This window comes from Xenopus laevis, chromosome 1S, assembly GCF_017654675.1.
Source record: "Xenopus laevis strain J_2021 chromosome 1S, Xenopus_laevis_v10.1, whole genome shotgun sequence".
Taxonomy (NCBI): domain Eukaryota; kingdom Metazoa; phylum Chordata; class Amphibia; order Anura; family Pipidae; genus Xenopus; species Xenopus laevis.
The window spans coordinates 158,842,968-158,867,531 of NC_054372.1; the positions used below are offsets into that span (position 1 = coordinate 158,842,968).

The 24,564-nt window shown below is 35.8% G+C and overlaps 1 pseudogene; it reads left to right on the plus strand.

Moving 5' to 3' along the window:
* Positions 1-3,891: 3,891 nt before the first annotated feature.
* LOC121399099 overlaps positions 3,892-24,564 on the plus strand; it is a 56,901-nt pseudogene continuing 36,228 nt past the window's right edge.

The following is a 24,564-nucleotide window of genomic DNA, read 5'->3' on the forward strand; positions in this document are numbered from 1 at the left end:
TGGCATCTAGGGTAATAAATAATCATATTTTGGAAATTTTCCTTAGGTGAATGTGACATGATTTAGTTATTCGATATTAGTAGCAAAGGACAGTACAGAATTCAGGAGAACTCCAAGGCACCGAGATATGGTGATAATGGAGTTGTTAACTGTGACCAACAATTTTGAAATTATAACAGATGTTAGATGGGCAGAAGAGAAACATTTCTGTTAAGGAGAGGTTTCATTTAAGGTAAATTAGATGAAATAGAGAAGAAGATACTACCTTGTACTCCCAGTCAGGGTATATGTACCAACAACTTTGTACATGTATGGTCAGCTTTGCTCTTCTTTACATGTCATTCTTGCCCTGAAGTCTGGTAGTGAATCCAATTCTAGTAACTAACTTTTTTTACTTAAATGCCAAAATGCAGGGAAAAAATAGGCATGCTAAAATTCATAAAAAATTAGGTTCATTTTTCAAGTAAAGGCAAAATTAAAATGTTTTTCACTCAACTGCACTGCAAATCTTAAAACACATGACAACTGAAGCACAGTGGGGGTCATTTATCAACACTGGGCACATTTGCCCATGGGCAGTAACCCATGGCAACCAATCAAATTGCTGCTTTCATTGTTCTACTTGTAGCTGGCTTCAAAAAGGTAATCACTGATTGGTTGCTATAGGTAAAAATGTTGATAAATGAGCCCCAGTGTGTGCCAATTTGCTACACAACAACCAGTGACTAACTGCTTGTGGTCTGTGTGGTACTGTCATCCAGAGCGGGCTGCTATAATATTATCCCGGACTCCTAGGTATACCCTGCATGAGTTCCGGAAATCTTTGTAAAATTTCTGTACTGCACCAAGTTTGAACTTGCATGGGTTATACTTCTAATGGGGTCTGGGGCAGTGGCCCACTCTGGACGAAAGCAAAGTAGGACATAAGTGATTAGAAATGGCACCCATTTCTCCAACCCCACATCGTTTGCTGTGTTCTCCCTTGTTTTTCCCCCTACCTCTTTCTTACGTTTGGAAAAAAAGAACAAAAAAAACATCTTATAAGCTATATCCTATGCTATATTACCTTCAGCTACTATTGGCTATTTAATGATGACTATGTGACTTTTGTTTATCTCTAATAATGAGGATATCTACTACATTTTGAATGTATGACTGTATTATGCTTTTGTTGACTCTACAATAAAAAATATAAGTTACAAAAAAAAAAGAAATAGCACCCCTTGTGAATTTACTTTTCCATTTCCCTTAAATCATATCTATCTACCCTATCGATCTGTACCTAGAGGAGATACAGAAATGACTATATTTGGAACACATATATGTGTATGAGGCTTAACTCTTCTTGAATAGAATTCCATTCACACCTTTTAATTTTTTTCGCTAAATGGAAATTTAAATCCAACAAGCCACATCAAATCTCAGTATTGGTCTGATGTCCTTCTCTAGCCAGGTAGACTTTAAATCAATATACATACTGTAGTTTTCTAAATGAATAGTATATTAGCGCAAGGAATTACTCATTTTACAAGCTATATACAAATGCAGATCTTTGTGTATCCTCCTGCTAAGCTCCATTGTATTTTTAGGATCAAAGCTCTATAAAGGCAGTAATTACTGATAGCAAATTATAGGGGGCTGAGCGGTTCTGCTTCCTGTTGTGCAGTGGCACTCATTGGGTTAAATCTCGAAATATTTTTTATTTTTTTTATTTTAATAATAAATTGATATAAGAGTAGTTTCAAAAGGTTTCCTGTAAAAGGAGTTTGTAACACTTATATCGTTATAGACTGGTTTCCTTTACTTTGAGTGTTCTTGTATTAATCACGAAGTGCTTGGTGTATCTCTCCAGCCTTCTGTCGCTGGTCACCCTATAAAAAAGGTTTTTCCAGACACTGATGGTTCATTTCCTACACGGGAACGTGCTTAAAGTGAATTTGATAATGAACAGTGGTGGTCTGTGCAGTGAAAATAGGAAGGTTAATGACGTGTTTAACAAGAGACACTCTAGTTGTGTACTAAAACAAATGGGGCAGGTGTTCTCCTGGCTGTCTAAAGTTAAATAGGCCAGGACAGGATCAGCATATGAAGTAAAGCAGCAAGAGATATCTTATATAGAATCTTATAACAGTGAATCATTTCTATGGGGTGATCTGACCAAAATACTGCACTTCACCTGCTTGAGTAAGCTGATACTAGCTTAACAAATCTGCAATACATTCTCTAGAAGCATCTAGTATAACGTCAAGAGCCAAATGTTGCTTTGTCACCTATAAATAAACAGCATGGGAAAATGTTGAAAACATTGTCAAGGCCTATAGTAAACAAGCATTTAAATGTTCCATTATTTTGGCTTTCACTAAGAATCCAGGCTATAGGCTAAATTCAGCGAGTTGACAAATAAACATTAAACATTAAATACATATATGGTTTTCTTCATATCCAATAAAACTTATCATGACTGTTCAAATGCTCAAATCATTTGTCTGTTTCTGTCTCCATTGGAAAGTGCAGTTCAGTGTAATCTGGCACCACAAAATGTGATATGCAGCATTTCCATTTTTATAAATGCTGTAACTTGAATACTTAGGGGCCCATTTACTTAGCTCGAGTGAAGGAATAGAGGAAAAAAAACATCGAATTTTGAATGGTCGAATATGGCTACTTCGACCATCGAATAGGCTACTTCGACCTTCGACTACGACTTCGACTTCGAAACGAATGATAGTCGAAGTACTGTCTCTTTAAAAAATACTTCGACCCCCTAGTTCGCCACTTAAAACCTACCGACGCCACTGTTAGCCTATTGGGAAGGTCCCCATAGGCTTCCTAACAATTTTCTGATCTAAGGAAAATCCTTCGATTGATGGATTAAAATCCTTCAAATCGTTCAATTCGAAGGATTTAATCGTTTCATCAAACGATTATTCCTTCGATCGTTCGATCGTAGGAATAGCGCTAAATCCTTCGACTTCGATATTCGAAGTTGAAGGATTTCAATTCGGCAGTTGAATATCGAGGGTTAATTATCATCATCATCATCATTTATTTATATAGCGCTGTCAAGTTAACCCTCGATATTCGACCCTATGTAAATCTGCCCCATACTGTTTTTTCTAGGGTGTTCTTCTTTCAGCATTTCTAATTCATGGTAGTTAATTAACATTGTGACAAATTTCTATCTCAACTATATTTTGGATGATACCATATTATAATAATGTAGCTTAAAATGTGTTAAAAAATGACCAGCTTCATTGAATAAATGCATACAAACCAAGACTAAATAAAGAACTTCAAATCCGTGATATGAATAAATACAGGTGCAGTTTCCAAAAATAACACTAGAGGGTAGCATTGTATTAACCAAAAACATTTAACTTGTCACCAACAGTCACAGATTTTGTTTTCAAAAAATTAATCTTTACATTTTTTGAACATTCTACTAATAGAGCTCATTGAAAGCTTGCTTGAAATATATATATACATATAATTCTTCACATAGAACTGCACTCCAAATTTTTAAGCCCTACTTAGAAAAGAAGCATATTGGATAAACGAACTGGGGCTGCGATGCTCCTAAGGGACTAAATGGTCAGCTAGTGCTAAGTTGTTTTTTAAATTGATGGGTTTCCCACGTAACGATATATCTGGAATAATTAAACAGACAGTGACCTAGAAAATTAAATGTGAAACAAGGACATATACAGTACAAGTTCATTGTTTAAATTGTTTTTATTACAATGTTTCTATTATTTTTGAAAATTTTCAACTATAGAGATAACACTGATACATATGTTACTAAGAATATAATTTTTACAAATTTCACAGGTGCCTTGGCAGAAATTGTATCTAAATGTACTGCTTTCAATTACACTGCACAACAGTGTCACCATGCGGTGAGAAAGTATATTTTTTTACAATGTCTTGTTGAAATGGACAAATGATTTGGAATGTATGATGTCATGTTTGGCACCAAAAACACTGGGGGAGTGATGGTATAAATACACTGTTAGAATTGTATGCATTTATCCTTGAAAAAGGCCCAAAGGGGGGCCGAAACATTGGACACTAGATTCATGCAATAAAGGTGACAACATAATTCACTAAAAATTTGGAGTGCAATGAAGAATTATACATTAAAGATTTGATCCAGCACCCACAGTAACACAGAAAATCCGGATTAAAGTGCAGCTGCTGATGGATACATGTGTATATATATATATATATATATATATATATATATATATATATATATATATATATATATATATATATATATATATATATATATATATATCCCGATGATGATTCCCTGTGAATTGAAACGCGTAGATGTAACTATGGAGGAATAAAGTTTTTCTACTATATTGTTTCAATTTGCTGAAGTGCCGTGAATGCATATATATATATATATATATGTATATATATGTATATATATAATATATATATATATTTTTTTTTAATTATTGGTGAGCACAACTTTACCGTTTGTTATAGTTTATAAAGGAGCAGTGACCAGCTCCACGTTGTAGCCCCCACCCTTCCCAGCTATAATCAGGTGATCCCACTGGTGTCTAATAAAAGGGAAACCAAGTTTGGGAATTTTACTTTGAAAGCAGCAAGTAAGTTGCAGGTGTAGGGATGTGAAAACTTAGACACCCTTATCCTTTATAGACAGGCATATCCTTAGTGATATGGATGCCTAAGTGGGTCCGTATGTGCTTTGTGCTTATGTAATCCCTGCAGTTCTCACAGTGGATGCTAGATGGCACTGTGGCATAGTATAAAAGGCTTGCAAACCATGAGGTCAGTGTCCATTGCTGCTGAACCTTTCCTCTGTTATGCAGCAAAGGTTAGGGGTGGTGGAACTCAGTCTGATTCTAGTGAAGTGATAGTTATACCCTTTTATAGATCACTCTAGGAGTGATAGATAGGGTATGTAGTTGAGCAGCTCAAAGTTCCGACGAGGATATTAGAGGGATTAAGATCCCTGGTATAACTGACCCCATAGTAGGGCCTAAGTGCTAGATTCAGGGGAGTACGTAGTCTTCTGAGTTCCACCTAAGGTAATCCTGAAGATTGGGGAAATACCTTCTCACAAGCTACTTAAGTCTCTACCGTGTACTCTCTACTTTGCAGAGAGTCATTCTATGTTTGGTACAGTGAGTATATCTTGTTAAATTGGTGGATCTATGTGTTATTCTATGTTCCATACTCTATTGTGAACTCTGGTTTTGATTAATAAACTCAGTTTATGGTTTAAGCAAAATAAAACTACTGGCGCCCAATCTATTGTGCATTGCACACTATTACAGTTGCACTACACCCTGCATCCACCCTGCTGCGAGGGCTTACCCCTGAGAAAAGGGTCTTATTGGTGGTATTAACCCACATGGAAAGTAACTAAAACAGACTTCTATAAAGTCGCTGGCATCAAAGTCAACACTATTTGGACGCCCATTCACTTTAATGCCAGCGTCAGTTTGGACGCGGATGTCAATTTGCGATTTTCACAATTTTTCGTGAAAATGTTTCGATTTTCTCTATTTTTTTGTAAAAACTTTTGAATTCTGCAATTTTTTTGTGAAAACGTTTGAATTTCAAGGTTTTTTTGGAGAAACTTTTAGATTTCACGATTTTCCAGCAAATTTTTCACCATTTTGCGAATTCTGAGGGAAACAGGAGAAATTCGCCCGTCACTAGAGATGACTTTGACGTAGTTGGCCAGCTTAAATATATTGCAATATATGGACAAACAATCCCTGTTTTGTTTAAAGGTAAAGCATTTTTTAGTAGCAGTATGCACAAAATGCATACTGCATACTGTCTCTGTCTTAAATATATATTAATAATGGGTTGAGTGCAGAGGACTTGTATTTGCGCTATAAAGTGTTTTATAAAGTGCTCTGTGTTCTTTCCAATGCACATGCATTACTTTTTCTGATGTTTTTAGAGATATTAGCCCCAGTTCAACAAATTGTCTTTGTCAGCAGTTCTAGGCAACCTGCTGAAATCAAAGTGCTTGCCAGCCATCCCCTTTAATTTATTCATCAAGGAGCCTATTTGGAAGTAGGACTGGTGGTATTATGAACAATCAAAGCTGTGGTTTACATTATTTAAATTATGGTTTACATTGCATAAATATATGGATTGAGCAGGTTTGGGCTGGCTTCCACACAATTTTTGTGAGCCTTGGGTGGGTTTTGTCTGAACTTTACCATGCCCCCACCCTGCCCACGACTTTACAATTCCCCGCTTCCTCCTCTGCTTTTTACAGACATGAATCTGCATGCCCCGCCCCTTCCATGACATCAGAGCAGATCAAATGTGGGTTGATAAATACCAAGGCACCGGGTTAGGGTTTGGTGTGGGTTGACTTTTTATCAATCAACACATTGCTACCACCAGTGTATCTGACCTGTAAATCAAAATCTGACTCCGTCTACTTCTGCATGTAGAGAGACAGATTGTTGAGAGGGGGGAATGACTAGATTTTTACATAAATGTTAAACTATATTAAGAAAGTATATGCATGAAATGAAGCACATAACACATTTTCATATCTGTTATAATTCCCCTTTAAGGAAAGGATAGTGATGCATGTCCAACACAATTCCTGTTTTTTAACAAGAGTTTGAATACACTAACCTCTAACGTTCAACTGAAGTGTGTTTTTGATGTTCTACTGTGCACTGACCTTGTAAAGCTTCCAATATTTTTACTTGTCTCCATTCTGCATTACTTTGTTTGTTAATCCCTTCAAAGTGTAGACCTGTGTTCTCCCCCGAATAGTCATTATTTCATTACAATAAAGTTTGTAACACAGATAAAAGTTCACACGGGAGAGCTTTATTTCTTAATTTCATGAAAGCATAAATGAGATGTGTACTCACTGAAGGAGGGGAATGACAAAGTCTCACTTTCTGGTTACCTGTAACTGAACATTCAGATATTTGATAATAAGAAAAAAGATTTGCAAATTAAAGAAAAACAAGGCACTGGTTTCAAGGAATTAATGAATACACAGATGGCCGTTTAGTAGTGTAGGTTGACATTTTCCATAAATACAGACTCAGTTTAACCATCAGCTGAATTATGATTTCATTCTTCTGATCAATAGAATATCAGAATCTTGCTGAGTAGGAGGGCTGCCTCAATCAAGCAACAGTATAATGCTTCCTGGAGATACACTGCAGTCTTACCACAATTTAAACACATTCATTTGATGGTAAACTTAAAAGTGCTCATGTACTCTTCCCCTCCCTCTCATGTACTGTGAGCAGTTCTTTATACAGTGCAGTTTCAGAGACCACCATACAGCGCTGCTTTACTCTACTTTCTCCTTTGACATTTCATGTTTAGTTCAACTGTACATGACTAAATGCAGACCTGCAGATGGAAATTATATAAAAAAAAAACCTGTTATGGGATTTGGGATCCACTTTTGTGTTTCCCTACATCATATAAAGCAATCTGATGTGCTGCTGTCTCAATTGTTGCTGTCCCTGCAGATGTATTTAGGAGACTAAATAACCTAAAGAAATAAATACTAGGTAGAAATCAGAATTATTCACATAAAGAACAACTGAGCAAAAAAAACAACAAAACACACATAAGCCTGCTAATACCTGCCAAATATGTCAGCATCTGCAGATTATATTTAAATACAATAATAGAATAATACAATGTTATTTAATCCCAATTTAATTGCGCTGATACTTATTTGCCACTGGCTTTCTCAAAATGCAAGAAGACTTCATCTCTTTATTATATTTTAGAGTATAAGGATATTTTTTAGCCATTAAAGGGGTAAGTCTTAAGGGGAAACTGCATACTGTTAGGGGCAGATTTATCAAAGGTCGAATTTCGAAGTGAAAAAATTCGAAATTCGACCATCGAATAGGGTAGTCCGACATTCAAAGTCGAAGTCGAAGGATTTTTATGTTCGTATGATCGTACTTCGAATTGTACGATCGTACGATTTAATCGTACTATTTAACAAAAAAATCCTTTGACTTCTCAAAACTTAGCCAAATACTGGCTATAGGTTCTAGGAGTTCCCCATAGGCTAACATAGCAATTCGGCAGGTTTAAGGTTGCAAAGTGTCGAAGTCGAAGTTTTTTAAAGAGACAGTACTTTGATTTTCGAATGGTCGAATTTGTGAAGTATTTTCACTTCAAAATCGAAGTCGAATATGACCTATTCGATGGTCGAAGTACCCAAAAATTACTTCGAAATTCGAAGTTTTTTCATTCTAAAATTCACTTCGACCTTTGATAAATCTGCCCCTTAAAGTGATGTAATTGGAAGTGTTTGCGGGAGAAAAAAGTCTTGTCCGTTAGTAGGACTTTGCAAAACATGGGCATCCCCTTATATAAACACTATTCGTTTTTTATGTAGAAGATGCATCCAAATTATGGTATAAGTGCAATAGATATAAATATAAAATATATACAGTATGAAATACTGTCCATAAATCCAACCAACCTGTCACGGTCAGCATTAAAATCTGTAAAGGCTTACTTTAAGGGGTGCACGCCAATTAATGTGTTCACCTTCACATCCTTCAAACAACATCAAAAATAGATAGCAGCACTCCCATATCCAAATAAAACCGCCTTTATTTCAGAATTACATCTGGCACAGCAACGTTTCGGACCTCCTGGTCCTTTTTGAAGCTGACATATAAGTATACAACTGCAAAATGTAACTTCCTTAAATACCCACATTAACAATGCCCCCTAGTGGTTATGACTAATACAATGTATCAAAATAGTGTGTTTGAAGCATTATAACAACAATTTGTAACAAAATACACTTACTTCATTCAATACAAAATTAAAGTTCACTTCTTTGTAACATAAAGACTAACTTAGCTTTTGTTGCTTCAATAGTATCTAGTAGTCACTAGAAGATAAGCAAAGTAATGTATCATATTAAAATCAGTTTAAAAAGTTTAAAACGCCATATTTATAACAGAGGATATAGTTCATATTCCTTATTCAAACCACCGGTCATCATGGTACCAAGCTTTCTAATTCAATTTGCCTCACATTTTAATAGTTGTTTAACCCTTTCACCTCTTTGTTAAGCGCCAGGTAGCCTTCGGGGTCAGGGTCTAAAAATAGATAGCAGCACTCCCATATCCAAATAAAACTGCCTATTTCAGAACTACATCTGGCATTGTGTGTGTGTATATATATATATATATATATATATATATATATATATATATATGTGTGTGTGTGTGTATAATGAGCTTTACAGTACTGAGATTTGATACTGTGTCAGAAAGAGTTACTTCTGAATAAAGTTAAGTGCATTTCTATGGAACTTGTTTTTAATGTGTGCTGACATCTCTAACTTATTCTCCATGAAACAGATGCTGGAATATTTCAGTGATTCAGTATATATTCTTTTTAGCATTTTAAGGAGACCACAGTCTGACATACTTTCAGTATGATTTATTTTCTCTGGATTAATAAAACAGTATCTTGTACTTGATCCCAGCCAAGCTAATGCAAATCCACGTTGGTGGTAAAACAATCCTATTGTGCTTATTTAATGTCCAGGTCCTAAGCATTCTGCATAAATGATCCTATGACCGCACATCAATTTTGTTTGCGGGAAAAAATCATGAAAAATCAGATTTTCACAGTTTTTTCTGATTTTTCATCTGATTTTCAAGATGTTTTTGGATTTTCACCCGAAAACTCAGAATTTTGCCCGAAAACTCAGAAAACTTCGGGGTACTGCCAAAAACCCAGCGCACATCTCACTTCTCCCATTGACTTATATGCAACCTCGACAGGTCTGAGATGCTGGATTTTCCGATTCGGACTTTTCCATCCTCGGGGTTTAATAAATTCAAAAAAATTTGTATTCTTTTTTAAAAGTCTCATTTTGTAAAAAAAATCACAATTTTTTTGTGATTTTTGCATTCGCAGTTTAGTAATCTTCATTGATCTTTTGATTATAAAACATAGCTAAGAACTTCTTACACAGTGCACATGAGCAATCAAGTGGGGCAGTTAGTAAGCAGCATGGGAAGAGCTGAATTTTTAAGTAAATGTCTACATTTTCAGTAGCACAGGCAAGTTATTTTGAAGGAGATCAAGGAGAGTGCTGTAAAGTAGCAGAAGCAGATTTGAATATAAAGGTATGGGATCCATTATCCGAAAGCCCTTTATCCAGAAAGAATTACAGGAATGCCATCTCCCATAGATTCTATTTTAATTAAATTATTCAAAATTTTCTCTAACAATAAAACAGTACCTTGTACTTGAGCCAAGCTAGAATATAATCAATCCTTATTAGAAGCAAAACAATCATGTTGGGCTTATTAATGTTTAAATGATTTTTTAAAGTAGATTTAAGGTAAGGAGATCTAAATGACAAAAAAAGATCCCATATCTGGAAAACTCCAGGTCCTGAGCATACCTGTATAGGCAAATCTTTACCGAAGGAGTGCTTAAAGTAAGTGGCGGAAAACAAAATATGAGTACAATTCTTAGTATTAACCACAAAACACATAGAGGCTTATTTATTTATTAAAATTCTAATTTAAGTTGGAATAAACTTGAAAACCTACCAAATGGTCTACAAACGTTAACAAAATATTTAGAAAAAAAAACCTTGAAAACTTGAAACAAATTGCTTTCATTTTGCTAGAATAATATCCATTGACTTCTACATAAACTCTCGAGTTTTTCAACTTTTACAGTAAGTTTTTCAAGTTTTTTGTGCTTAATAAATTTCCAAAATGTGAGCATGGGCAGCTCTAATTCGAATGCATAAGTTTTAGCACCAAAAAAACTTGGATTTTTGTACCCTTTAGGGCAAAGACACACTGTCAGATTTGGGGAGATTAGTTGCCCGGTGACAAATCTCCTCTTCTTTGGGGTGACTTATCTCTCCAAACTGCCTTCTGCTGCCTTCCCGCTTCCGAAGTCGCCCAAAGTTTCCTCATGAGCTGGTTGGAAGGCAGTTCAGAAGAAGAAGATGATTTGTCACCGGGCGACTAATCTCCCCGAATCTGACCTTGTGTCTCTGCCCTTAAAGGACAGGGAAAGGCAAAAAAATAAAATCACATTTTTAATTTCTTTAATGAAAAAGAAACCTATCTCCAATATACTTTAATTAAAAAATGTGTACCGTTTTTATAAGAAACCTGACTGTATGCAGTGAAATTCTCCCTTCATTTACTGCTGTGGATAGGAATTGTCAGACGGTCCATAACTGCTGAGCAGGGAAACAATCATACTTATGAACAGCAGGGGGAGCCCCCTCCTTACTTACCAGCCATGCAGAACTCAAGCAGCTTTGTTTATGACAATCCCTAAGCAGCCCAGACCACACTGAGCATGTGCACTTAGTAATATAATTTCACAGAAGTTGAGAACAAACAGGATGCTGAAGCAGAGTTACTGCTGGTGTGCAAATTTATTATCCACACAACATGTTTCGGACAACATATGCCCTTTTTCATATGCCCTTGAAAAAGGGCATACAGATGAAGCCACTTGGATTTGTGAGATAAATGCGTCATGACTCATGGTTAATTGAAGAAACTGCGTTATCTAAAGTCATCTTAACTCATTTAATGCATTTAACCTTTCCATTAGCATACCAAAGCACCATTGTGAACAATGGTGAATGCTTTAATTAGATGGGATGTTGTGACGCAGTTTTCTGTGTTAAATGAGATAAATGGGATATCTGTGTTTAGTTATTCTGTGTCAAACAGACAAACCAAAGTGGCTGCATCTGTATGTTGTCCGAAACATGTTGTGTGGATTATAAATTTGCACACCAGCAGTAACTCTGCTTCAGCGTCCTGTTTGTTCTCAACTTCTGTGAAATTATATTACTAAAATTTGGTGCTGGGACGGAGCACCAGTGAGACAGCTATAGGACCGGCCATACTCTCCACCGTGTATATATCTACTGTTTGTGACATGTGCACTTAGTCTTAGTCTTGCAAAGATGTTTAACAAATTTATAAGATGGTGAACCCCTGTAGCCAACTTTGAAAGCATAAATTATTTGTTTGATTAGGCTTGTGGTGCAGTAAGTTCATGTTTATGTTTAGTATACAAAATACAGCATTTCTAGCCTTATTCTATTTTAGACTTTCCTTGTCCTTTATGTGGATTATTACTTCAACCTGAAGTAGTTCTCCTTTAGAAATGTTCATAGTTGGAAGCAGCAGATTCTACAACCTCTGGATTAACAGGCTCTATTCAAGTGACCTGAATCCTTACAAAGTTTCCCAGTGTCTTGGTATGGAATTTTAGTGCTACTTGTGAGCCTCTGTTCACCCTTTTCAGAGGCTTCTGCAAAGAAGCCTTTAGCACTAGAGCTGTTAGAGGGGATTTTCAGTACAAAGCTAGGAAAAAAGCATTCAACTAGAAACCAAGGTCTGCTGTATTGTGCCACAAACTCTTCCATATTGTCTGGTGAGATGTAGAAGACATCTTGGCTATGGGTTTTGGTGAATAAAGAATAAGGAAGGTACATTTAAATGTGTCCTTATTTTGAGCAGGAAGAAGAATTCTGAAGTTGGAACATTTCCGAGTTCTGATTTGTTTGTAGATTGCATGTTGTGCCCTGTCAAACATTGTCAGAAATACTTTGGTACGTTGCAATTCATCAGAAAGCACAATTAATACAGAATGGGAAAAAGCAATGTACGTGACACAGCTGCAAGGAGATAATAACAGAAAAACAAGCGCCTCAACTTTACAAATGTAAATAAGGTGTCTGCGGCGCACAGTGAAGAAGATGTGCACTGACAGGAGAGCATACATCAGTAGCAATACAGTAGCTGCTCGGTGGGTATTCTCTGTGCACTAGAGCTGAGATGAAAGCATTTTGCCTTTTTTCTTTGTGTTGCATAATTTATCACCATTGTGCTGTTCCAGTTCGCATCCTCTTAAAAGTCAGTTTGGGCTCTTCCTTGTCATTCTCATCATATCTTTATTCAAGAAGGTTCTTATATGATGAAAATGTAAGCCACAACGTGCAACTGAAAGCCACTCGAATAGCTGGGCGGAATCCTTTTCATAAAAATACAAGTACTTTGAGTGCTGCTTAGATCCTCATTCAGGTATAAACCATGTCTTCATTTTTTTTGTGTTCCAGATCTGCTGGCGTTTTACTATTTAGGCATGCAAAGACTATACATTTCTGCTACGTTGAGACATATAAATTAATTGGCCAAGTAAAAAGAAAAAAAAACATTTTTCCTGAAGTGAAAAAGAAATTATCATCACAAATTGCATCCTGGCTGATACAAAATGATGATGAGGAAGTTGATTATAAGTTTAATTTGTTTACTTGGACATGTTTATTTGGACTTGGCTTTAGGTTCTTCTTGCCAAAGAATTCAAAGAGCTGTGTATATGATATCTGTATAATAAGATATAAAAACTCTAAAATCAACCTGTTTTAATTAAAAGTGCACATTTTGCATCCTAAACTTTACAGCACAATACATGGATGCTAAATGGATATTACATCATATAAACTGACTTTTTCTTTCGATTTAGTTTTGATTACCTGTACAGGTATAGGTATACCTGTTATCTAGAATGCTCGGAACCTGGGGGTTTCTGGATAACGGATCTTTCTGTAATTTGGATCTTCATACCTTAAGTCTACTAGAAAATCATGTAAACATTAAATTACCCCAATAAGCTGTTTTTGATTCCAATAAGGATTAGTTATACCTTAGTTTGGATCAAGTACAAGTAAAATCAGAGAAAAAGCAAAACACTTTTAAAAATTTGGATTATTTTATTATAATAGAGTCTATAGGAGACGGCCTTTCTGTAATTCGGAGCATTCTGTATAACGGGTTTCCGGATAATGGATCCCATACCTATACAGTTTTTCAAATTAATTTTTGTCTATCGAATCCTGGAGATACATTTTGTAAGCCCTATTGAGCAGGGCTCTCCACCTCTTTTATCACTTATGATTGTACAGTACTTTTGTAAATAATTTGTATGTTCAGTGTACACAACAATTTATTGTACAGCAAAGTGGAACATGTTGGTGTTTTCCAAATTTGTGTTAATAATAACAATAATAATAATAATAATAATAATAATATAAGGTGCTGAATAGATTAATTGGTACATGAGAGTAAAATGAACCTTTTGGTGGAGTGAAGAAACTACACCCACACTGGATGTATTGCTAACAATGACTTAAAAGAACTTCTTTAGGGTATATTGTGAAATAATCTTAAATATTTGAATAGAGCAAATTAGAATGTTGATATTAGATGTTAAAATGTCTTGTTGTGTGAAAGGTCAGGGTTGTGGCAAATTGTGAATAGTAATTATCCTTTTATTAGGCAATGAATCAGGTTCTTCAGTTAACCTCAGTGTACTTGAGAAAGGCATGGTATAGTAAAATAAATGTATTGGTATTTTTACAAACGTTAGATACAGAGAGTGATATTTTGTATGCTTTTCTTGCTTAAGTTTACTGTACTTAAGACCTTTAAAAACCCCATAGTTAGTTGGACTCAAGTTTGAGCTTCTTTACCATTGAACATTGCTCCCCCCCCAAAGCATTGGTATAATTTTAAGACAGATATTCTTCAGAGATTACAAAGTAATCAAATTATCTTCACAAAAAATCAGTAAACTCCATAAACCAGATTAAAGTCTTAAATGTTATGGGGCACCTGTTGGGCAAAAATATTATCCCCAACCAAAAGTTCGGGCTGAGAGTGCAGCAATGTCATGCATAGCGCATGCCTCTTTATAGGTCCCTGGTAAGGCCTCATCTGGAGTATGCAGTGCAGTTTTGGACTCCAGTCCTTAAGAGGGGTATAAATGAGCTGGAGAGAGTGCAGAGACTAAGTGCAACTAAACTAGTTAGAGGGATGGAAGACTTAAATTATGAGGGTAGACTGTCAAGGTTGGGGTTGTTTTCTCTGGAAAAAAGGCGCTTGTGAGGGGACATGATTCGACTTTACAAGTACATTAGAGGACATTATAGACAAAGAGCAGGGGACCTTTTTACCCATAAAGTGGATCACTGTACCAGAGGCCACCCCTTTAGACTAGAAGAAAAGAACTTTCATTTGAAGCAACGTAGGGGGCTGGGGCGATTCTTGCTATAATGCCGCCTGAGGCGGCATTATTTCGCCGCCCCCACCCCTCCCCACGGCACTAACCTTTATAGCGCCGGAGAGGGCAGGGGCGGTCTGCGATGCTTAATGCAGAGAGCGCAATAGCGCTCTCTGCACTAGAAGAGCCGAATTTCCGGTTTGAAAACCGGAAATTCGGCTCTTAGTTACCAGGAGCGGCATTTTTGCCGCCCCTGGCAACCAGGGGGGCGCTGCCGCCTGAGGCGAGTGGCTCAACTTGCCTCATTGGTGGAGCGCCCCTGGTAGGGGGTTCTTCACAGTCAGGACAGTGAGGTTGTGGAATGCACTGCCGGGGGATGTTGTGATGGCCGATTCAGTTAATGCCTTTAAGAATGGCTTGGATGATTTTTTGGACAGACAAAATATCAAAGGCTATTGTGATACTAAGCTCTATAGTTAGTATAGGTATGGGTATATAGAATTTAATTAAAAGTAGGGAGGGGTGTGTGTATGGATGCTGGGTTTTCATTTGGAGGGGTTGGACTTGATGGACTTTGTCTTTTTTCAACCCAATTTAACTATGTAACTATGTAACTATGTGCCTCAACAAGGCTGCTTGTTTCAGTTCTTTGTGGCCTCTGTGCCAATCCAATTCAGCGATTCATGTCAATGTCTTAAAATAATGCATATCTTTCTTGCTGCTCAGCAATAATGTACTAATTGTGGCCTGGAGCTGACAAATTATAATAGGCCTATTTTTTCAAAACAAGATTTTACTCCCTTTTAATGAATTCTGCTAATTTAAACTGGGGTGCTTCCTGATTCACAGCAGAAATATGGTTATTTTGTAAAATAGCCTCTGGAACTACGTGAAGTCCTTTCTCAATTGTTATTATAGAATGAGGATAAAGCAAGAAGTCGCTGACACCAGTAGCTTGTGTTCAGCTTTGCAGGGAACTTGCATACTCTACTCGACTTTGGTACAAAAGCACAAAGGCCAGTAATTTGCATAATAGTATGGCTAGTCCAGTTCTGTGATTTCTGTGTGGGAAATTTGTTCCCAGATCTGAAGGGTTTTATTCACTGCAGCGTGCACCATACTCAACTATTGTTGATATGTTCCCAGGCAAACTTGAAACGATGTGATTTTATATTTTAATAGTTTATTCTTTATAATTAATTTACCTTGTTCTTTATTGGTTCACTGCGTTGACATTGGCATTTAAACGTTCATGCACGTCAGTTTGTGGTTGACTTTCATTTTTAAAAACGTGTTATATTGCTCTATATGTTTAACCCAATGAACCAGGCAACTTATTTATACAAGAACAAATACTGACAGATAAAGACCCTTCCTAATTTATTTTGCAATAATGAATTAGAATTATTTAATTAGAAAATGAATTAGAAAATCTAAACATATATACAGAAGTAGTAAGCACAGCACTATGAACATATACGTGCATGGGTTAATATAAATTTTGTACAGCGAAACCTCAGTTTTACACCCCCTGATTTTCAGTTTTCCCTCATTTTATATAGTTATTTGTGGTCCCTTGTGATGGGCGAATTCGGGAATTTACCGCGAAATTCGCGAAACGGTGAAAAATTTGTGAAATGGCGCCAGCGTCTTGTTTTTGATGCTGACGTCCGTTTTTTGACGCCGCTGTCTGTTTTTTGATACTGGCATCCGTTTTTTTGGACGCCGATGACATTTTTTTTGACGCGGCGAATTTTCGCTGTCTTTTTGTAAATTTATTCGCCGGTGGCAAATCGCGCAAATTTGCCGCAAGTTTGTGCCTGGCGAATAAATTCGCCCATCACTAGTGGTCCCACCTATAAATTATATCTAATACTTTGATTTTGTATTTTCCTGGAATTTATACCATTTTTTTCTGGTTCCATGTAAAATAGAGGTTATACTGTAGTTTAATTATTTAGTCCTATTTTGAAGGAGACATTTATGGATGGGAACAAAACCATAAATAAGCTAGAGAAATAGATTTGTATGGATTTTATTTTCAAGAATGGCTAACCTCTAAATATAGATTGATAAGGTACTGTGGGTTAATACAATTTGAGCTGAAAGTCAAAGGTGACATTTTCTTGGAAATCCACTTTTCACTATGTTACACTTTTAGTAAAAATACAAATCAGGTGCTTCATGATGGTTATTGTCTAACAGAAATTTCAATTATCTAATAGAATTCTCTGGCTCATATATTGCATTAACACTAAGGGGCAGATTCACAAAAGGGTGAAGTGGCTAGCGCTAGCGACTTTTCGGCAGCATAACCACCTACAGGGCCATTGTCAATTCACTAACAGATGCAGGCGCCAATTTCGCTCTGTCGAACGATCGTTACTCCGCAAATTCACTAAAGTGCGGATTTTACTGAACGTTACCTCTTTTGCCAGAGTTGACTTTGTCACCTCAGACCAGGCGAAGTGCTAAAAAGAAGTTACATCTTCCTCAATCTTCTGTCACTTACATCATATCCTGTGTGCCGAAAATGCATTAAAGTTCAAGAAAAGCTGGCGACTTTTCCTTTGTTTTGTAAGCAGGATTTCTGGGTAGGCACAAATAAACGCTAGTGCATGTTCGCTATGAAATGCTTGCACAGCCAAAGCGATGCTAGTGAAAAGTCACCAGCATTTGACGCCTGGGACAAAACTTTGCATTCTAGTGAATGAACGCATTCATAGCACTTTTACTCCTGGCAAAGTGGTGCGAGGGGTGCAAAGCTGCCCCTGGTGAAAATTCGTCCTTTAGTGAATGTGCCCATAGGACTCCGGTCTGTCTACAGGTTAACGACCTGCACACTTCATCTATATTTCTGAATTGTCCATATCCACACTACATTATTCAGACTGTATGAATAATTTGTTAGGTTAGGTTAGGTTTTATTTGACAAATTTTACTATATATATCTTGCTGATGAATTGATTTATGTCCGCAGAAAAAAAATCCACTAAGGTTTACTGCATTTTAAAGCATTCAGAAATAACACTGGGGCAAGTCTGTAATTGTTGATTCTATCTTCCTGTTTGGTCTCTCTTATTGACCTTACAGACACGCTTGGAAATGAGATTTAAATCACAAAATGTCATGCCTGGCGAAACAATTTCCTTTGCTTTACAATCACCATCGTGCATCAGCTTGTTCTTGTAACTTTGCGTGTCCTAATATTTCATCTGTATTCAACTGCAGTGTGACTTTTACTGTAAAACGCAACTGTAATTCGTTTTTACCAGTATAGAAGAATGAGTTCATTACTGAATAAAACATTTTTAAAGATTCCTTTTAATTGCCATTTTTGTCCTTGTGCAGTTCTATGGTTGTAGATGCATAAAGCATATTCCTGTCTGTGCAAAGAATTACCAGGTTCTATTTTGTTGCAGCATATCATTAAACTATGCAGCATAGGTATTGTATAGTACAAGTGTTCAGCTAAAGCACTGAATTCTCTGTTTACAATATGTGGTGTATGTAATGTTTTCTTTCAGGTAGAAAAATATTAATAATATAAAAATAATATTTATTTAGGCCACTCATTTTTGTAATCTACTAGTGATATTTAGAGATATTTATTGCTGTTTCCACTAGCTTGTACATTGTCCAACATCCAGCAGAGGTGAGTAGGGTCTATGGGAAACGTTCATGTTCACTCTCCTTGAGTCAGCACCCACAATTTTTTATTCCTATTCTGTTATCACTTGCTTTTCATTTCTTTTAACATTTTCTTCAAATTAACATAAAGTATGCTTTATTTAAATACATGTTCTTTAGTATTTTAAGGGGCAGATTTATCAAGGGTCGAAATTCGAAGTACAAAAAACTTCGAAATTCGACCATCGAATTGAAAAACTTCGAATTCGAATATCAAATTCAAAGTTTTTTCACCGAATTTGGCAATCCTACGATCGAATAAAAACGATTAAATCGTTCGAATTGAATTGATTAAAGCGTACGATCGAAGGATTTTTATTCGATGTGTAAAAGTTTGTAGAAGGTCCCCATAGGCTAACATAGCAATTCGGCCGGTTTAATTTGCGAATTATTGAAGTCAACGTTTTTTTAAAGAGACAGTACTTTGATGATCGAATGGTCGAATATTCAAACGATTTTTACTTCGAATCGAAGTCGAAGTAAATTCGAAGTCGTAGTATCCTATTCGATAGTCGAAGTATCCAAAAAATTACTTTGAAATTCGAACTTTTTGTACTTCGAAAATTCACTCGAACCTTAGTAAAACTGCCCCTAAGTGTTTTTTAGGCTTATTATAACTTTAGTTAGGGTGGTTTAGTTTGAGAAAAAAAATGTGAGCTTGAAAATGAAAAACACAAACAATCTGCCAGTGACTTTTCACAGTTTTTGTATGCTGGTAAAAATTGCATCGTTCAGTGTTTTAGTAAATTTGTTAATAAAGTTATTATTGTATAGAAATGTGTGAATAACGTTATTAAAGAATACAACCTAATCAGCTTCTTCCGGTGACTTTTCACATTTTTTTCTTTAATAAAAATGCCAGCTTGATTTGTAGACAAATCTGTCCCCTACTAACTATGGCTATTGTTTTATTAAAACTAAAGTCATCATTTCAGATCTAGGAGATATACTGCATTTGAAACCTTTGGGGGTTATTTATCAAAATCCACATTTTTTTGAATATTTTATTAAAAAAAAAAGTCAGACAAAATGAAAATCCACCTTAATCGGATAGGGTGAAAACTCAATAAAATCTAACAGAAAATACTAATCGTACGATTTTTTGGATTTTTTTCCATAATTGCATGATTTTTTTGAGGCCTATTCCCGAAAAAGTCGAATTTTTCAGATTTTTGCCTAAAAAGCCAGAAATAGTAGAATTTTCGGGTTAATTCCAGGAAACTTCCAAAAAGTATATGTACCTTTCCCATTGACTTATATACAACCTCGGAAGGTCTGTGATGAGGGATTTTTGGATTCAGACTTTTTGTAGCCTCGTGGTATAATACATCTCAAAAAATGTGAGGTTTTTTTTCCACAAAAAAAAAATCTGATTTTATAGTAAAAAAAGCTTGGATTTTTAAATTTCTTGGCATTCGGACTTTAATAAATAACCCCCGTAATGTACATTGGTATGGTAATTTTAGCAAAGGTGGTCCACCATTCTAATATACACATGTGTTATTTTTAATACATATAAAACTTATCTTAAAACATCTTACCCTCTTCATTGTTTCTCAGAGTAAACTACAGATAGTACAGTTAACTACTGTATACTACTGAATACGTTTAACATGTCTTATTGTGATTACATTGTCTCTTAAAGGACAAGGAAAGTCTAAAATAGAAAAAGGCTAGAAATGCTGTATTTTGTATACTAAATATAAACATGAACTTACTGCACCACAAGCCTAATCAAACAAATAATTTATGCTTTCAAAGTTGGCTACAGGGGGTCACCATCTTTTAACTTTGTTAAACATCTTTGCAAGACTAAGACTAAGTGCACATGCTCAGTGTGGTCTGGGCTGCTTAGGGATCGTCATAAACAAAGCTGCTTGAGTTCTGTATGGCTGGTAAGTAAGGCGGGGGCTCCCCCTGCTGTTCATAAGTATGATTGTTTCCCTGCTCAGCAGTTAGGGACCGTCTGACAATTCCTATCCACAGCAGTAAATGAAGAGAGAATTTCACTGCATACAGTCAAGGTTTCTTATAAAAACGGTACACATTTTTTAATTAAAGTATATTGGAGATAGGTTTCTTTTTCATTAAAGAAAGTAAAAATGTGATTTTATTTTTTTGCCTTTCCTTGTCCTTTAATACTTTTGTTTGCCAACCTTTGTATCTGTTTGTGGATTGGTGGACTTTTTTGCAACCAAGCAGTATGGTAAGGCTTATGAAAATATTGTACAGTTAAGGTCAGGGCACACGCTCAGATTCAGGGAGATTAGTCGCCCGGGAACAAATATCCTCTTCTTCGGCTTCTGCGACTAATCTCGAACTGCCTCCCGCTGGCTAGAATGTAAATTGCCAACTGGATGGCACTTGGAGTGCTTTGTTTTCCGAAGTCACCCTGAAGCTGGATCACAAAGCAGTTCCCCGAATCTGAGCGTGTGCCCTGACCCTTATACTCTCATAATATACTTGTTAATTAGGAAACTTTGATAGAAGGATAAACTCAAAGAATACATTTCCATATAAATGCCAAAAAAAAGCATATCAGTATAAATACAGTATCTGTATATTGGAATGTTCTGCTTCAGGAGGAAAATTCCTGAGTTTATTAGTTAGTAGTACTCTTAAGATATATTTTAAATATTTAAGAGGAAGAGAGAAGCTCATATTCTTTGCTTTTTAGATCATCTGGAAGTGTTTATGGTTTCATTTAATTAAAACATATTCTGAGGTATACATGATATACTTGAAACTCAGCATGCCTTCTGTTACATGTCATGGCCTTCCATGAGATGACATTTTGCTGAAATGTTCTACAGTGTAGCTTTTTCCCTGATTATATCCCTGTTTGTTCATTTGAAAATTCTCTACCCACTTCTAGTGATCACCCCCTTCTTGTTTTCACTTTGCAGCTCTCTGCTTTCACTTAGATGTTTCACTTGACATTTAAACGTTGCTGCTTTTTAATTATTCAAGCTGAAATATGTAGTCTCCTTAGTAGTGTTGGCAATTCTCAAAAAAACATTTAATAACTCTTTAGAAATATGGAAATCCTGACGTGCAAAAAACTACGTTACTTGAATTTCTTCAAATGGACTTATTCAAATTACTTTATTTTATAATTACATTATGACGGCAGCTTTAATGAACCCTAGCTAATATCCTTCAACTTGGCATATGCTTAAAACAAAATATTAGTACAGACCTGTTATCCAGAATGCTCAGGGCCTGGGGTTTTCCAGATAACAAATCTTTCCATAATTTGGATCTTCATACCTTAAGTCTACTAGAAGATCATGTTTATCATGGTTTTTGTTTTAGTTTATTAAAACAAATTCGACCAAACACCCATCCTCCATTTGAACTTATTCATCAAAAAAATTATGTTGTTGGAAAACACTAGATAAAATTGTGAAAAAAATCAAATTGTTCACAACAGGCCTCCGAAACATTGTGAACCATTGCTTGTCACAATAAACACATAGGGGTTAACCCCCTGTTGCAAGTGCTACTGTGTGCCAGTACCTCGTTCTTTCACTCCATTGTAACAAAAGTGCCATTGTCTGGTCACTTCATGTAACTGTACAGACAAATACCTTGTACCTGTATAGAGATACAGGTTGGGATTTGGTCATTTGAAACCCATTATCTTCTATTTTTGTGGTAAAAAAATTATAGATGCATCCAAATATAAAAATATTATTGCAGAACGTGTAACTCTTCATAAATCTTGATCAGTAAAAGACACAGGTTAGGTTAAGGGGCCGATTCATGAAGCTCGAGTGAAGGATTCGAATTAAAAAAACTTCGAATTTCGAAGTATTTTTTGGGTACTTCGACCATCGAATTGGTTAAATTCGATCGAATTCGACCATTCGATAATTGAAGTACTGTCTCTTTAAAAAATACTTCGACCACCTACTTCGGTAGATAAAAGCTACCGAAGTCAATGTTAGCCTATGGGGAAGGTCCCCATAGGCTTGCCTGTGATTTTTTGATCGAAGGATTTTCCTTCGATCGTTGGATGAAAATCCTTCGAATCGTTCGATTCGAAGGATTTAATCGTTCGATCGATCGATCGCAGGATTTGCGCAAAATCGTTCGACTTCGATATTCGAAGTCGAACGATTTTAGTTCCCAGTCGAATATCGAGGGTTAATTAACCCTCGATATTCGACTCTTGATGAATCGGCCCCTAAGTGTTAAAAATGTAGGCTTTAGTTCCACCAGTTTCTTCCTAAATGAAAAAGCCCTCGGTGAATTCATTGTTTCTTAATTAGCATTTAGCAATTAATAGCTTTGCTTGGTTAATGTTGAATTCTCTTACTTCCCCTATGAATGTATTAGAACCTGGCAGAAAGCCAGGTTCATCATTTTTTTTTTTAGTAATTCTTAATTATTTAATAATTTGCAGTGTAATAAGTGAGAATTGAAAATAGCTTGTTAAATTGAAACTAATTTCAACTGGACTATGTTTAATTTGAATTCTCACATATAAATAGTGCATTTCTTTGTTAAATGAGATTCGGTATAATAATGTGCATTAACACTGTGGATAATCTTTGTTTAAACTATGGGAAAAAACAGACTCGGATAAAGGACACAAAGTTCAAAGTGAATGTTTTAATTAATCAGTCATGTCATGCTCCTTTTTGCATTTCATTGTTTCACGAGTCAGAATCTGCAGTTCAGGTAATTTAAAGGTACAGGCAAATAAGGTTTTCAATAGCAATAATATTTACAAATCAGAAGGACATTACAAATGTTTCATTAAAGTAAAACTTTCCGAAAACTACATATCCAGAAATTAGTTTATATCCTAATAATTGACCTTGATTTTCTGTTTTGGTTATACAGAAATAGGATCCGTTATCCATAAAGCTCCAAATTACAGAAAGTTTGTCTCCCACACATGGCTGTGTTGAGGTCCGATGCTGCCCTAGAATCAGAATGGTCGAAGTCAAGTTTTAAAGAGACAGTAATTTTAAAAAAAATTGATCCTTAAATTTCGAAGTTTTTTCAAATTCGAATCGAAGTTGGTCAATTCGATGGTCCCAAAAGTACCCCAAAATTACTTTGAAATTCTAAGTTTTTTACTTCGAAATTTCACTTTGACCTTTGATAAATCTGCCTCTAAATGTCATTTTATTTGTGACTTAATAAGACATTACAAGGTGAAGGCTGCAGAGATGGAATCATAGTTTAAGATTCTCCTGCTGCTTAAGTCATGTTTCCATCTGTGTTTTTATGAATGGCAAAACTATAACATTACAGATCTAAACAATACGAAAATGTATCTTAGTTCTGTAATGTCTGCTGTTCCATACTGAGATGTGTATGTTGGGATTCTGCTATTTTGTATTATATAGTAAGTCACAGATTAAAGGCTACCAAGAGGTAATATGGGTTATATGAAAATGCATAAAAATCAATGGATGTACGAATAATTTCAACGTGCCAGAATTTTTGTGTCAATGACATGTCCAGTACATGTTAGGGGGTGCTGTCTGTCTCGAGCATCTCAACTATCTCAACAATTGCTAATCACAAGCGTCAAATGATGTCATAAATAAATAAACTTCTGTTACCTAGAGGAATATGCCGGGTCATCAATAGTATTTTGGTTAGTGCACAGAATGTAATAAGTTTATTATAAATGTATTTATGACATCATTTGACGTTGATTAACAATCAAACTCCTAGGTTGACCTTCTAGTGTTGGCACACCTTGTACATACCGTCTAACTGAGTTCTCATCTGACTTATTGATATATTTTTTATATGACTGGACAG